This window comes from Vipera berus (genome assembly GCF_964194415.1).
Source record: "Vipera berus genome assembly, chromosome: 4".
In the NCBI taxonomy this organism is placed as follows: Eukaryota; Metazoa; Chordata; class Lepidosauria; order Squamata; family Viperidae; genus Vipera; species Vipera berus.
This window is the reverse complement of record NC_138206.1, coordinates 70011234-70028658: the sequence shown is the minus strand read 5'-3', so window position 1 is coordinate 70028658 and position 17425 is coordinate 70011234. Positions and strand designations below refer to the sequence as shown.

The 17425-nt window shown below is 39.6% G+C and overlaps 1 protein-coding gene and 1 pseudogene across 2 annotated transcripts in view; both read left to right on the top strand.

Annotated features, from left to right (window-relative positions):
- The window catches only part of NHS (NHS actin remodeling regulator), a gene marked incomplete at both ends in the record, with an annotated part of 277008 nt that overhangs the window by 63067 nt on the left and 196516 nt on the right, over nucleotides 1-17425 (top strand). The gene's annotated exons all lie outside the window — the stretch shown is intronic.
- LOC308668004 (immediate early response gene 2 protein-like) lies at nucleotides 11140-11949 on the top strand (annotated as a pseudogene). The gene is made up of 2 exons: nucleotides 11140-11278; nucleotides 11417-11949. The product of its transcript is annotated as an immediate early response gene 2 protein-like (transcript).

The window sequence follows — 17425 nt, the reverse complement described above, 5'->3', positions numbered from 1 at the left end:
TGAAGCATTGCTTGAGCAAGGTCCGTACGTTTGTCTGGGACACTACACATCCTTTTCACAACCTGTTTTCCTTGTTACCTTCAGGGAGGAGGCTCCGTGGTATCTGAAGCAGAACATCTAGATTCAGTCACAGATTTGTTCCATACAGTATTAACCTTGTGAACTCTAAAGCTTCCTCCTTCTGTTATGTATTCAAGATGGACAGTGATTAATATGTTACTTATATGTAAGATTGTAGGTCTATACATATGTTGTATATAGTATGTTTAAATGTGTGTTATGTATGCGTACACTTTGAGAGCAAGCAACTAAATTTCATTTTTAATGTGTGGCATTGTGCCCACAGTAAAAAATGACAATAAAGGTTATCTATCTATCATTTGCTCTCTGCCTTTCCATTTTTTTAAAGACAGATGTAATGAGGTTGCACCATTGCCCAACTGAGATAGAAAGGGTGGGGCATCAAAACCTGTTGTTAGCTGTAGCAGCCTTGCAAAAAAAAAAGCAAAAAAAAGTGGATAGAGTGGGAATACAGCGGTCAGATACAAGGTGAAAAATACAGATAACTACTAGGGGGTAACAAAGAGTTAGAGGCTTATGTGTTTCTTTAATGCCATCTAGTGGCTCAGTGGGTTAAGACGCTGAGCTTGTCGATCAGAAGGTCGGCAGTTTGGCGGGTCGAATCCCGAGTGCCGCGTAACAGAGTGAGCGCCTGTTACTCGTCCCAGCTTCTGCCAACCTAGCAGTTCGAAAGCACGTAAAAATGCAAGTAGAAAAATAGGGACCACTACAGTGGGAAGGTAAAAGCGTTCCGTGCGCCTTTGGCATCTAGTCATGCCGGCCACATGACCACGGAGACATCCTCAGACAAGCGCTGGCTCTTCGGCTTTGAAACGGAGATGAGCACCGGACCCTAGAGTCAGAAACGACTAGCACGCATGTGCGGGGGAACCTTTACCTTTTAACCTTAGTGGTTGTATGAATTTATGCAATTCTGTTTTTATAGCCTTAGAATATTTACTGTACCAATAACTTTACTGAAGTATGGTAAGTCAGGATTGGTCTGATTACAGTCTGTTTGGGAAACTAATTGGAAGTCTCACCTTTGCCTTCCTGAACATTATGGATGAATAACAGATAACATGAATAACATTAATGTTTAGTAAACTAGCATGCTTTCAATAGCATGTTGGATAGATTGATTAAATATAGATGGTCTTCCACTTACAATCCAAATTGGGGCCAGATTATATCCCATAAGTTAGTGCAATGTAAAGTAAGTCATCACATGACTGGACCTGATTTTATGACCATTTTTACCAATGTCCTAAACAAATTACAATTGTCATTAAGCGAATCAAGCAGTCATTAAGCAAATCATTTTCTCCAAATTGACTTGGTTGGAGGCCAACTGGGAAAGTTGCAAATCACAAACATATGATCACAAGATACTGCAACTGTTATAATTTCAAGCTGATTGCCAACCACCTAAATTGTGATCATGTGGCTCTAGGGTTGATGTGACAGTTGTAATTTTGAGGACGAGTTGTAGGTCATTTTTATAAGACTGTTATAAGTTGGAACTATTGCTAAACTATGATAATTTATGCTAAGGACATATTGATGACTATCTATAGTGAGATTTAATAACTGGAAGGAGTGGTGGCAGAAAGTGAATGTGGTCTACCACGTTATATGACAGCATGCATAAGGACAGAATTTACAGAAATAAATTATTCTAGAAAGAAAGATTAAATACAGTCTCCCAAATTTTCGGATGGGATAATAATGAGTCCATAGAGCAGGGGTGTCAAACTGTGGGCCCATGGGCCAGATGAATCATAGCAAAATTGCCCCCACCCCATTGCCGGCAATGGCAAAAAAAAGTCACGATACATCACGACACATCATGTGACATTGCAAGTTTGACACCCCTGCCCTAGAGTATAAGATTTCGCTTTATTTTGACATAGTCTCTGGATGCATGTCTCTTGTTCTTTTTCTTTATTGTTGTAGCTTTTTATAATGTAAAGCATCCAGCAGCATTGATTAGGCATTTTTTAAATGTAAACCATACATAAGATAGTGAAAGAGAGATTTAAGATATACAAGATTTGATATGAATCCGACCGAGTCTGTGTGGCCTCAGACTGATTACAAGGCCCACAATTTGAACTAAGAATCAAATCCAAATCCCTGTGTGGAAATCCCTGAATCTCACATTTACTGTAACTGGAAATGTAATAATATAATTATACTATATATAATATATGTATAATATTTTGTATAAAAATAAAATAATATTTTTCTGTTTCTCCAGTCTGAATAGATTTTCAGAAATAATTCTGGTTTATAATATGATTGAATTTAGACCACCTACAAAGAAATCTTCATTGGTGCCCTTGGAAATGGCTATTATGGGCATGTCTCTTATGTTTTGTATCATGAAATCATTTTGACATCATCAGTTTGTTACAGAAGCTGCTACCCACATTTCGCTTTGCCTACTTTAACAATTACAGTATTGTTAAGCAGAACCTTTGGAGAAGCTATAAATCACACCTAAACATGGAAAAATTGCAAGCTAGATACCCCACAAAAGTTCAGATGTTTGAGCTACAGAGTCCTTTATCTTTGCATAGGAGTGAAAAGCATTGTAGTTAACTGAGCTCATTTTTTCAGTCAGACAATGTTGCAGTAGATGATTTGTGAGAAATCTTATCAGGATTAATTAATTCAGAGGGTAAATAGTTTCTCTGTACATTTAAATGTCCACATTTTTAATAAAAAGAAATAGAATATTTACAGTATTGAATACTACTCATGAGAAAGAACATACTACATATCCAGTCATATTCGGATAGTATTTTGTATAAGGAGTTTTGAATATATTTGCAGCTTGGTCTGTTTTGACATTCTTAATTGGCAAAGGGTTATAGCAACTGTGCCAATGTAGAACAAGAAGCCAACTCAGTCATCCTTAACTGGAATCATTAAGTTAATTATTGAAGAGGCTTGATCAACAGTGTCTTGTTTTTGGCCTGTATCTAGGACACACTGTTGTTGTTGTATGAGCTTTGCCTAGCCAGTCCTGCCAGCTGCTAGCCTGAAATGAAGTTACATCCAAGTCATTAACTCCCAAAAGGATAACAAGTATAGTTGAGTATAGCTGAATGGGGTAGCCTTCTGCTAGGCTGGACCTGGATTAAGGCCACACTAAGAAACAAGTCAAACCATTGTCTACTTGAATGAGCTGACGGGCAGGAAGAAAGAAGGGAAAACAACCTATTAAAAAAACCAGATTGCTCTGCCTGGAAAAATCCCACTATTTCACATTTGCTGGGAATGCTACAGAGACCTAGCACATGGAGGCAAACAACTCAGTCTATTAGACAATGCTACCATTTCAAGAATCAAGATGTCTGTTGTCCAAGATGTCTGCAGCAGATGGTGATTGCTTCTGAAGATTTTGCTTGGATTGCTCTCTGTCCAATATTACAGCAGCAAGTCTCACTCAATATTTCACTTGGATAATATGCTGTAGATTACAGATGGGTTACAGGCAATTTTGAATAGCCATTCATTAACAATTCTATACTGTACATAGAGGTTACTTCTTATTAAGTGGCTGTAACATTATGGCTTAGTAAAATAACATGCAAATACTCTATAATATAAGTAAAAAAAAAGCCTGTCCAGTGAGATCAGAATCACACATTTGTTGAAACTGAAGAGAAACATCTTTATCAACCTGGTGTCTTTTTAACATTTTCAGCTAAAGTTCAGAATAGTCTTTTGACCATGGAATGCTGGGCATGGTAAATTATTCATTGAGAAATTTGAAGCTGCAACGCAACTCACACTTGTTAAGGATAACTGCCTCTGAATTCAGTAGTCAGTTTTCACAGAGTCAGCTTTTCACAAATTCATACTATAGATGAAACCCTCGTTCCTTGGATCTTAAATTCCTTATTAAACTGATTTGCATAACTGTATAAGAATAAATGATTCTGCAGAACAAAATCCTTAATACAAAATGTCCTTCTTCAGGAAAGTCATTTTGAATCCTCCTTTTTTGCTTACCATATTAAGAGAGAAAACTTGTTGTAAAATGAAATTGCCCTGCTAATAGATCTCCTTACATTTTTAAAAAATTACTTGTTTAAGTAACAAGACCAGATTTAATCAAAAGTTTTAATTGATATGGTTAATCTAATTACATATAGACCCTCTAGTTAGAAAATAAATGATTTTGAAAGGAATGGAAAGCACCAATTGCCTCCGTTGATTTGATATGAAGATTCTTTAGATGGCTAGCTATTAGTTTTAGGTGTTCCACCCCATATTTAATTTTAAAACACACAAGCGTTGAATCACATGCAGTAACATCCAGATAGCGTTGGCTCAAGATATTTCCTTTCGTGAGATGTAGTACACAGTAATAAATACTTTCCATTTCCACAGACATAAGCTGACCAGACGATCAGCAGACTATCTCTACATTAAGGTAAAGGTAAAGGTTCCCCCGCACATGCGTGCTAGTCGTTTCCGACTCTAGGGGGCGGTGCTCATCTCCGTTTCAAAGCCGAAGAGCCAGCGTTTGTCCAAGGACGTCTCCGTGGTCATGTGGCCGGCATGACTAGATGCCAAAGGCGCACGGAACGCTGTTACCTTCCCACCGTAGTGGTCCCTATTTTTCTACTTGCATTTTTACGTGCTTTCGAACTGCTAGGTTGGCAGAAGCTGGGACGAGTAACAGGCGCTCACTCTGTTACGCTGGCTCAGGAATTCTGGGAGTTGAAGTCCACGAGTCATAAAAGAGCCAAGGTTGCCTACCCCTGGCCTAAGATAAATTGTTTGTCCTGCCTAAGGGCAATGCTGGCCCTGGTGTTGATATATTTTCTGTAATGAAGATCAGGACCATGAAATGCCAAATAGATACTTGATATCTGATTCTTTCAAATGTGTGCATCATTTTCTCTTTGTATGCCAAACCCATAAACTTTTGCTAAAGTTATATAGTGAGTTCATGAATATTTATTAGCATAGATTAGGAGAATTAGTTTCCTCCATCTGGAAAATGACTTCAGTAAATTAACAAATGCAGGCTTTATAGGAAATAAGGATTCACCCAAGATAGAAAGCTGATATGAGACCATTATTCAATCTTAAATGATTCATATGTTCAAAAATTCATCTTAAGGTAATACAAAGGATTTGAAGCCCCATTTCCAAAGCCTACTTATTAAGTTCTTAAGATTCTTGGAGGGCAGGCAAAATCTATGAAGCTTAAGTGGGAAATGTCTCCATCCTTGGAGAGGAAAAATGGATCTAGACAAAATTTTAAAAGTTTTAGAACTCATTAAGTAGTAGATATGAAAGCTTTTAGAAATCAAGTCTTGCCAGGAAAGCCATATATATATAATATTTGTGGTGACTGGGTTAATCAATAGTTCAATAACATATATAAATCTTTAGTATAAATCTCAAGTTACAACATCAGATATTTCCTCTCTTTTTCCCTTAATATCTACTATCTCATATTAGGCTAATACAGTTCTTTGTTATATTTATCAATAATTTTTAGCTTATCAGTAATTGTGTTTGCATTCAATCCTTATATACAATCAATGTCCTGTTATTGCTTTCTTTCCAAGCTTTAATTTCCCGTCAATATTCAAATTAACATTTGGTATTTATAATTTCCAAGCTTTAGGTAACCAAAGATTCCTTATCTCAACTTCTTCCTTTTTCCCTTTTCATAAAAAAATCTAATATTCTAAATACACATCTTATCTATTTGAATATAGTCTTGTTGTTTTCTAAAAGTTATCTGTTTTCCACAATATTAAACCATCTAATTAATAATACAGTATACCATCTAATAGATCAAAACTATTATATGTATTGTCTGGGTTAACCAATAAATCAGTAATATACATATTTTTTTTCGTTTTGGTCTAATTTTTAAAAGGTCAAATGCTCCCTCTCTTTTTATGGTAATATCTATTATCACATATTGGGCAAACAGAATTCTTATTTTCAACTGATTTCCAAATGTTTTATATTAGGTGGCCAAAATTTCCCTTCTCTCAACTTCTCCCTTTTCATACCAAAGTCTATTAGTCTTGTTACACATCTTACCTATTATAATGTTACTTTATTTTCTAAAAATTATCTATTTTCCACCATATTCAACCCTCTATTTAGTAATATGAAATCCCCTCTAATAAACCCTTATTTTCTTCAGTTTTACTCTGGCTTTCTTCCTTTGCCAACTAACCTTCCATGTCAATGCTTTTGAATTATCAACTAGTTCTCCCTCTATTATTATATATATTATTTGGAATAAGAAAGACCAGTTGATTGCAGCTTTTTTGGAAGAACTAGCCCATTTGTATTCATTAGATCGCCTCCCAATTACTCTAATTTCCCACATTGTCCTGATAGGTTTATCTTCCATTCAATCTGTTATTCTTCCTTTTCCTCAAATTTCTTCTGCTTTTTGTAAAAAGTCTTTTCCATTTTCAGTGTTGTCACTCCCTTTTCTGATTTTTCCATTGGCTGGATCTGTTGGTCAATTGAGTCCTGTTTTAGTATTTAGTTGCTCTACTTCTCCTGTTATTTTCTGCACTGGTAGTTCTTTGGTTGTACTCAAGATCTGGGTTTGTATATTTAAGCTGGCATCTTGTTTCTTTATGGTGCATCTTATTTTGTCACAAGCTGAAAGAATGGTTTCATGTGTCAGGGCCCACTTCAATACCTCATCCTAAGAAAGTAGAACTCATGAAAGCAGTTTCTTCCAAAATGAGCTTTTATTAGGAGAAGTTGATAGCAGGCATAATAGACAGGATCTGAGGGTTTCCCGCTCAGATCAATAGGTTAAAAGTGTCCCAAGCAAAACCCCACCCCATAGTTCATCTGATCAGTTCAAACAGGCCAGTCCCCAGGTGATAAGTCCGTTGTGGGGAAAAGGAGATAATATCAGGCCGTCTGACTGCTGCAGAGGTGTTTTGTTGACTTTTTGCACCTTCCCTTGTGAACACGGAGATAAACCAGTTGCCGGAGGTACATTCCTTTCTTCTCCACCCCCCACCCCCCACTAGCTGACAACAAGGGGAGAGAGAATTCACAGAAGAAATATGCAAAAAACAGAAAAATGTTACATTGTAGATAGAGGAAGTCAAGTCAATAACCCAAAAGCATTTGCCCCCTCCCCTCCAGGAGTATGGGAGAACCCAGGAAGAAAAGAGAATAAGGTTTGGTTAGAGACAGAGAAGGGGGCTGTTAAGATATGGATTTTGACATCGTGTATTGATTTCAACATGGAAAGGATTTTTCCCTGATCTTCATCCATAATTCTCTTGATAGTATGTTAAGTTGAAGAATCAAACACTAAGAATAGTTTTTTTTGTTTTTTATAGCTAGGTATGGGACATCTATTTCACGTGTTATAGGTGGTCTTTATAGTAGAAATTGTCAAGTAAGCGTTTATACTCCAAGGTATTCCATCATCTCGTGTGAAAACATATGCTTCTCATGTAAAGAAATAGGAAAGCAATTCCCCACATATTGCTCTGAAAGTCAGTAAAAGTTTACATTCATAGTTCAAACAGGCCAGATATGCTGCCCCAAAGTATCTTCTTTGCAGCTGAGTTTTTCACAGGTGGTAGCTGTCAAGGTTAGAAAAGTTTTTTTCTGGAGTCTGGGCTTCAAGCCAACTCTCTTTTAAGCAATAACAAGCTGTAATACCATACTTTGCCACAAGATGTCACTGATGCCGTTTAAAAAATTTTAAATCCAAAATTTTTATGATAGTTTTTCAAGTCTTATTATTTTTTTTAGATAAAAACAAACGTCTACGGAACACTTTTAGTCCCTAAGTTTCAAAAGCATATACATCCAATTAGATTAAAATTGTTCTTATAGTTGCTCTGTTTCCCCTGGGTAGTTAGTTGCCACTGTTCTTAGAGGGTGGGGTAGAAATTCCCTTCCCTCTCTCCTCACAGGGGGAAAAATACTTTGGGCAGCTTTTACAGGGAAAAATACTTAAAGTCTTAAAGAGAAGATCAGATCTCACCCAGTTCCATCCGCACTGCTTTAAAGGTGCTTGGTGGTGTTTTTGACTTCAACTGTCAACAGCTTAGTGACAAGCCATATTGCTATGGCTAGTCTTTCCCCCTCCGGTTTGGAGGCTTTCCCCACATCCAACGGAAGGGCCGCCACCCTCCTGTGATCAAACGGGGGTCCCCTCCTTGCTCGTCACCCCTACAGGGCAACTTTTGACCCTTTCCAGAGTCCCCCAGCAGGACGAAACTGGACACAAAAGACAGAGCTTGTCTTCCAGTGTCCACGGTGCCACGATGGCAAACCGGAAGTCAAGAGAGCCTTATATTTTTTATATATACAGCAACTGAATAGTGTAATGGTTAGAATTCTGACTTTGATGCAGGAGACCAGGGCTCAAATCGGCTGGTAGCTACTTTGGGCAACCCCCCCCCCCAAATGCTACTCTTGCCTACCTCAAGAATATGAGAGTGACACAAGCTAGGAGAGTAATGCTGGCTTGGACATCACCAGGATTAAGAAGATCCGCATCAGATGTTGAGGAAGCAGGACAATTTGATAATAAGTGAGCTACTGGAACAAATCATTCATGGATAAGACCATAGAACTGGAAATCAATGAAATGCTATTACAGCATTTCATGAGAGGGGATATATGAAAAGTTTGAGAGAACTATGGTTGGACAAAAAACCTGCATCCACATTAATTGAAAAACAGCTAGTTATCCAGTGCTTCAATATAGTGAAGAGGAAGCTGTTCTCACAAGTTGAGATAGTCCAACTACATATTATATCCCATACTCAGGAGGACCTGGAAGAACAACTGGATGTGCAGCCAGTCCCTGAAAATGGAATGTCACTTCCATCCTTTCCATTACAGAGCACAACAGCTGATATGAGGCATAAGATCATGGATAAATTAGCTACAATCAACCTTTGAAGTGAGTTACAAAGGCTCAATAGAGATGTACCATCAGATAGTATGCTAGAAAATGCCATTAGAGCTCTTACAACAATCCCTTCTACCAAGATAACTCAAACCAATGAGCTGACATATGATACAGCCTCTGCAATCCTGGATATGCTTGATTGCACAATCAAGAAGAACATCAGTAAATATCCCCCCTCCCCAAAATGAGGTTAGAGGCTAAGATTAAGGAAACTCAGAGATTAGTCAACTGGTGGAAATACAGAAAGCTGTCAAAATTAGGGATAAGACCCAGCTACTGAAAAGGCCTGAATTCTGAAGCCCTAGAGACTACTAAACAAAGGCTCACAGCACTGTCTATCAGGCTGAGGAGATGCATTAGAGAAGCAGAGATGAAGAAGATAAATGCCTTTTTCTCCAAAGAATCAGCCAAGGTGTACTCCCAACTGCAATGCAATAATGGAGTAACAGCAGAGCCACCAATAGTAAAAACAGTAGTGGAAGAACATATGGGAGAAAGAGAAGATACATAACACTAATGTAAAGTGGCTGCAGAATCTAAGAGCAGATCACAACCATCTCCCAGAACAGGGAATCTGAGAAGCTGGAGAAGTACCCAGGGCCTGAAGGAGGAACTGGAGAGGATGTGGAAAGTAAAACTAAAATGATACCTGTGGAGGTAGGAGCACTTGGGCTGTGATTCCTAAACTGAAAGAGTAGCTACAACAGATCCTAGGAACAACATCAGAATTCTCTGCCCAAAACAGTGCAGTACTGAGAACAGCTAAGATCCTTTGCAGAAATCTCTCCCCACCCCACCCACAGAATGAATGAATTGATTTATTGATTAGAGAATTGCTGTGGACAGAATAAATTTTAATTTCACCAGAGCTTTTGACACATTGTCTATGATTATGGAAATGGATCTACTGATGGATGAACATATTGCTGGCCAATGAACAGTACTGTCAGACTTGCCCCAGTTTGTTCTCTCAGGAAAGTAAGATTCGTGACTCCATTTAATTGAAGCAAAGGAACTTTTACTGAAAGAAACTGGTTGCAGTAAAGTCAGGCAGAATCTGGTGTTCCCGCGCAAAATGCAAAGCTATTCTTTCCAACTCCCAATCCCTCCCCCCAGCCAGCCAATGTGATGCTGGTATGATGAGGTATAAAACTGTTAACATTCCATTCTCAGGGCAAACAGCCTTGAAGATCCTGGTATAAGCTGGTCTTTTTCTGTTGTCACTTCCTCCTCCCTTTTCTCACCATTAGATACACAGGTGTGGATTGCCCCAAATGCCTCCCTCCTCCCTATCCCTTTGATGGCAGGAACCCAGCAAGGCACCAGGCTGACAATGGAGATTCTGATACGTACCTAAAGAATGCTGCATGTCAGCAGGACAGAAATCACAAGTAGGATGTTGCAAAATTCTACCAAGGCTTAATATATTTCTAACTTGGATGTAGAAGCAAAAATTATGCTTATCAGATTTGCAGATAATACCAAAACTAGCAGTGGTAAAATGGACTTTAGATGGTTTTGACAAGCTGGAAAGCTGAGCAAAAACTAGTGTGGGGGGGTGGGAGGGAAAGAGCTGTATTTGATTTAAATGAAAAGGTCTGTGTTTAGATATGAAGAATCAGCTGCATAAATCTAATTGTTAGCAGTTAGTGTTGGTAGACCAAAAATTAAACATGAGCCAGAAATGTGTTGCAGTGAGTAAAAAGGCTTGCACAATTCTAGATTACAAAAAGTCAATGAAAATCAGCCCAATGGATTTTCTATTGCTCCACAGAAAAAGACCTGCATTAAAAGATGCACATAATTAAAAAAACTGATCTATACTAAATGATAGAAAGAACTTCATGACCAGAAGCTCTCACGTGTAACATAGGTTACCTCAAAATGTATTCTCAGCTCTTTCTGCAGATTGGACAAAATGAGTTTGAGGCTTATTCTGAACCTCTGAAATTTCAGAATTACATCAAATCTTTTTTGCCCAGTAGTCTTCTTAGTATGACTGTAGTGTGTGTGCATCTTTCATACAAATGTTATGAATTATAAATTTATGGTTGGAGTTCTGAGAAGGTGTAGATATGGTTGGAAATTAGATTAAGGACATATACTATAGGTTGGCTGCAAAGATGCCCAGGAAAAATTTCCACACTTCCTCTACCCATCTCATCCTCTTCCTCCAGCTGCAGGCCTTGAGGCTTGCCACAATGATCACGCTGCTGCTGCTCATGACAAGACGCCGCATGGCTCTTCGCACTGCTCATGCCGGTGCTGCTGCTTGCTGCAGGAGGCTGTGAGGCTCGTCATGTGGTGCAAGAGGCACAAAGAGCCATAAGGCACTTTGCCACGAATAGTGGCAGCAGCACAATCAGTGCAACAAGCCTCGAGGCCTGCAGCTGGAGTAAGAGGATGAGATGGATGGAGGAAGTGTGGAAAATTTTTCTGGGTCGCAGCTGTACCTAGACCTACAAGAACAGCGCCCAGCCTGCAACATCTGGAGGGTCCTCCAGCAATACTCTTCCCCCAGCACAATAGGAAGTGTGTCCACCCATGCCACAGCCCTGCGGCAGCCTGGATCCGGAACCTATGGAAACCAAGGAGGAGGCAGGCAACAGCTTGCCTGCGAATTCCTTGAGCAGACAGCTTGGAGCTGGGGCACCTCAGGGCCTCTGCCAGTCAGCAGGGCAGCCTAGGCATGATTGGTGCTGCCAAAGCCGACCTGGTGCGTAACAAGAAGGTGAAGTTGGCGGAGGAGGAAGGTGAGTGGCAGCCCCAGTGGCAAAAAGGGCCCTTTTTGAGCTTGCCCGAATCCTGCAGGAATGGTCTCTAGCTTGATCCTCCAGCCTCCACCGACCAAAGGCACTGAGGAGCCCAAAGTGAACTGCAGGCACGGCAACGGTGTGCTGAACATAATGGTGAGGGCTGCGGTAGTCTTTTAAAGTGCCCCTGCCAGGGACTCGTAACTACAAACCTCTCCCTGCGGAGAAGCAGAGCCTGCAGAAGCCTCTCTCTGGGCAGAGGAGCTCAGTACCACCTGTTCTGTACCAGCCTCCTACCGGCCCTGCAGAAAAGGCAGGGACAACGCCTTTTACAAGAAGGCAAGAGGCTGGAACTAAGCCTGCCAAATTTATTAACATAAAACAGAGCAAAGAGAGCAAACATGAACCATGAAACAGGAGCTATTCAAACGGTTGCCTTCAGCAAACCAGCCCTCCCACGCATTCCCCTTTTAAACAGTTCAGGGCGTGGCTTCTCTCTGCCTCCTTCCGAGGTGCCCCATTGCCTTCCTCTGTTTACTCCTGATTGACTGCCTCCTGCGTCAGGCGTCCTTGAACAGGGCCAGCTGTGGGTCATCTTCATCCACGCTGTCAGGCTCACACAGCTGGGTCTGCGTCGTAACCAGGTGGGAGGGGCCTGGCTGAGGGCTCTCATCAGCAAGCTCTCCAACCCCCTCAGCAACCTCTCCAACACCCCCCTCCTCCTGCTCTGAATCGTCCGACCCAACTGCCGAACCCAAAGGCTGACCCTGAATCACAACACTGCCTGTCTCCTCAGTGACGGGACTTTGGCGGTTAGGACAGCAGGGAGCCCAAGTGAGGCCTTTCCCTGTCCTCCCTCTGAGTTTCAGTGAGAGTCGCTCTGGTGACTCAGGAAGAAGGTGAGATAAAGGCCGAGCAATGGCTGGCCACAGAGGGCATTCCCTGGAACTGGGATTTGGTGGAACTGGTCACGCCAGTGTGAATGTAGCGGTTCCTGAAAGAGAGGCTAAGAACATGGGGTTGTGGGTGGGGGAAATGAATTCATTTCCAAGAAAAGGGGAGAGATTTACAAACCAGTCAGCCTTTCAAATCGGTTTGTTGTACTCAACAAAAAATGGTTATGGTTATGGTAATGGTTCTACCATACCAGTGTGAACCGGCTGAATCCCACCACTGGGCAAACCCTATGTCAGTTCTAGTTAGCTCTTGCTCATTATTTAGGGTTATTTATTCGGGTTCGAGAGAAGAATGGTAAAAAGGTTTATTTAAATTATTTTGATTTAAAGTAATCAATAGACGTTTGCATGGACGTAGACTGAATGTGAGCTATATAGTCAGATATGCAACTTCACTCTCTTTATATTTTTCTTATGGGGAGATTGTTTTGTAAGTCACCATGCCCAGTTTGTGCCCATGTTGATCTCTGTAAAAAGAATTTGAAAGAGACCTAATTGTACGAGGGAAATATTATACCAGAGCAGAGTGTTTTGTATCTTGACTAAGCTGTTTTGCCAGAAAGGCATGCTAATCTTGGGATTGTATGCTTGAGAAAATAAATTGCATAGTGGCATAAATAGTAATTCTCTTTGTAATTAATTTTCTAAACCTCTTTGAAATAGACAGGAAGCAATTTTTATTGAGATTTAGGCCACTATAGTGTACTTTCCAGGTCAGCTGGTACACCTAATTCTTGCTTCTAAAATAACATAAAATGTTATAGAATATAGAATAAGCCTGCAGAATGTGATTTTTGAGAAGAATTCTTTTCAACTGCTTTAAATGCAGTAACCATAAATTTCATCATGCACAGCTACATTATGCTGCTTCTGCTTCCGGTTCACATTTCTTAACATTTGCTTTCTGAATGTGTGATGTGATCTGGCCTAATTTAGCTGCAAATATCATAGAACTGAAACAGGAAACACTTGAAGAGACAATGTTATATACTCTAAGTCTACTTCAGGCACTATACAAGCTATTTACCAGACAATTAAATGGATACACATGCTAACTCCCTCCCTCCGTCCTGGGATTCTTTACCTGCTCTATGTATGAGATGAAATTGTGAAGCAGTAAATCTGCTTTATCTATGGAGAGAAGATAATGGAAGAATAAAGATTTTAAAAAATCATGTAGAGGGATTCCATGGACAAAAGAGATTCTTTGTTTCAAAAGTTCATCCTGCACATGAGAGAAGTGTTGAAAATGTGATTTATGGAGAGGCAGCTAGCACAATAATTCCCTCTTTTCCTCTGGCACATTGTAGTAACTTTTAGAATGCCCATCAGTTATACAAATTGGATTTAGATGTCATATTAAGACATGATTTGATAAGTCATAATGGCTGGGTTCACACAATATGCTACCCCCAAAATGAAACTATATCTATATATCTATAGCACTTTTGGTTGTTTTTGGATCTAAATGAGATACTGCTTACCTGTCTGGTCACATGTCAAACTTGCAACGTCACATGACGTCGCACGACGTATCAAAGCTTTTTTGCCATTGACAGCAATGGGGTGGGCATGGTTTCTTCATGACGCATCCAGCCCGTGGGCTGGCAGTTTGATGCCCCTGCAACAGAGAGAGCTCGTACCTAGAGGCAGACTGGTAGGCCCACATGAAGGAACATCTTGTCTCAGTGGTGTGATAGGCTTATTAAAGGTTATTTTGTTTCAGTTGACTGTTGGGCCTTAGGATGAGTGGGGATAACCATCTATTATTATTTACTATGAATGCTGAATTAATTATTGCATTGTTTTTAAATCATGGATGTTAAATTAGAGAAATTTTGTCATTTGGAGATTTGCTTGGAGATTACTTGATGGCAAGTAATCAATAGTCAATTGACTGATCGGTCTTTGGTTTGTTCTGTTTGATGCCAAAATCAGTCAGAGTAAAGCATTCCATTATCTTGTTCAAGAAATATAGTAAATGCATACATAACTCACATAAATTTAGCTGCTATTCCCAGAAACTTACTTTCTTTGCCCACTCTCCTACCTTTTAGCAACAGATCTTACTTTTTTAATATCTTATTCTTCACAGAGTAAATTTGAATCAGGCAGAGTTGCAAACCCCACTTCATTTCATATATACGACAAACTGAACTAGATTGGGGTAGATTAAGTGAACCTTGAAATATTGTCTGAGTTTGTTTGCTTGCTGACTTTTATTTCATTTCTTTTTAAAGTAACCAATTATGATGGCACTGAATTGCTTGGAAATGGGTATTTCCAGTCAGCATGCTAGGTTTTGGTCTGGTTGTAGTGAGCTTGCTTTGCATGGCTGCCCTTCCTTCAAATGGTTGAAATGACATGCTACAAACTGACAGCATAGGGACATGCAGGCGAGTCGCTTTCTGCAATGCAGCTATTCCATTGGACAGTGCTAAGGTAAAATTTAGAATCTGCTCTTGTGCCACTGGCTGTTCAGTATGCAGTGAAGAGGAATTAATTCATGGATAGCAATGCTGCAGCCTCTGAAAGATTTTCTGATATTGCTGTTTATTATATATCTTCAGAATGTCTCAATTTATTTTAAAAACATACAGTACTATTAGCTTCCACCTCTCCTTATTTTATTGTTTCATTTAAAATATTGGTGGATCATCATCTGAAATATAAAATCACCATGAAAACTACAAACCATAATTATTCTTAAAATATATCCATCATATGCATGGCAGGTTTAAATCAGTTCAATGTTATTTAAATTTTGCAATCTGGCTCTTTTCAGAATGCTAGGAACTGTATCTTGATGAAAATTCTTCTGGAGATGGATCTGGGACTAAAATTCCAAGTGCAAAATTTTAAAATATCTAAACAAAGAATAAAACCAAATAAATTCATAAACATTTCTTACGGCCTAGAATGATTGCCGACAATTGCTATGCAATTGTTAATGGGCTGAAAATAATTTGAAGTTTTGTCCCTACAAGAAAGTCAACTCAAGAGTGATTAGTCATCTAATCAAAGAAATGAGAGTTTCTAGTGACATGTTTCCCACTCATTTTCTTAACAAGTCAATAAATCTTGGCAGCCCAAATCATCTATCATGCAAAGGACACTCCAGTAAGCCAAGTTAACATAATTAAGAGACAATGTTATTTCCTGTCATTCATTTGATTTGTTCTTTTTTCAGCACAGTGATAATACTGTTGAAAGAAAAATCTTCATCAGGGTTCAGTCCAAGCCAGGAATAAACAAAATGGAGACTGTTTTAGAAGGAAGATTATAGTTTATTGAAGAGCAGAACCACAAGACATGTGCCCCTGGAGCAGCTGACCATATGTAGCTGGGAATGGTGGGTTTTTATACCTTCTTGGGCTTTTGTGTTTGAGGTTGTTTCCTGTTCCTGTGGCATGAACTTTGACCTGAGGTTTTCAGCATGTCCTTTTGGTATTCTGATGGTGGTGGGTTAATCCTATTAGGTCCCAAAGGCCATCTCTTTAGAGTTTGGGTGGAGGATGTAGATTTTAGGGGTCTTTGTCTTTCTAATCTCATCAGTTCCCAGCTTCCTGGGCCTAGTCTTCCTGAATGAATCACCAAATCTGCATTTGTACAGAGGTGGTTTCTGCTTGGGGCAGGGAGAGGGGGTTGGTTTCTGGGGACTGGTTTTGTGTTAGATTTTCTCCCATTATTCCTTTGGGGAAATACAATATTCTGCCTTTTTAATATTCCCCCAAATATTTCTTTCTCTGGGGAGGGTGCTGTCCTCCCACAATACCATAGGTTACATTTTTTCTGAAATGTTTATCTAATATAACTCTGGACACTTGTGCTTTGTTTGTTACATGGTTCTTCTTTGTATTCTATAGAAAATACATACTGTTAATCTGTTTCTTCAACTATACTTTTTAATATTTTGATGCAAATATTTAATTCACAAAAGTATCAACAGATGTACTTTCACATAAGTTTGAAATAGGGTTATCTAATTGGATTGTATAAATAAATATGGAAGTGAAGGAGAAGTGGACCGTGGAATATCCAAACATTCTATCCGCACTGCATCCTGTGCCGCATGGTGAGGACTTGCCAGTTCCAGATCCACTAGAATCCTACTCTCTAGACTCAGATGATGATAGAGATGATGAGCAGGATGCAGCTGATCTGGGGCCACCGATGTCAGCGGACCCAAACTTTAGCCCACCGTATGCTCCTCCTGAATCACATCTAATTTCACAGAGTGAACTAAATGACCTGCTCAGGGATTTGGAATTACCAAAGAGTAAGGCAGAGCTACTGGGCTCCAGATTATAACAGTGGAACCTCTTGTAGAGTGATGTCAGAATCTCCATTTTCCATGATCACCAAAAAAATCGTTGAAAATTTGCTTAGGTCCTATAAAGCACTTGATGTAAAGATGTCACTGAAAATTCATTTCTTACACACACATTTAAGACTATTTCCCTTTGAACGGTGGGGCAGGGAGTGATGAACATGGGGAGGGATTCCACTAGGATATCGCAGGCGTGAAGAAAAGATACCAAGGGAAATGGAGTCTGTCCATGCTTGCCGATTACTGCTGGAAACTCCCCAGGGATGATCCTATTGTAGTTCACAAGAGAAAAGCCAAAAAGTGCAGTTTAGATACCAAATAAAGATGGAACCTTGTTGTTTAATCTGATGTTAGAGCCTGTAAGCTTTTC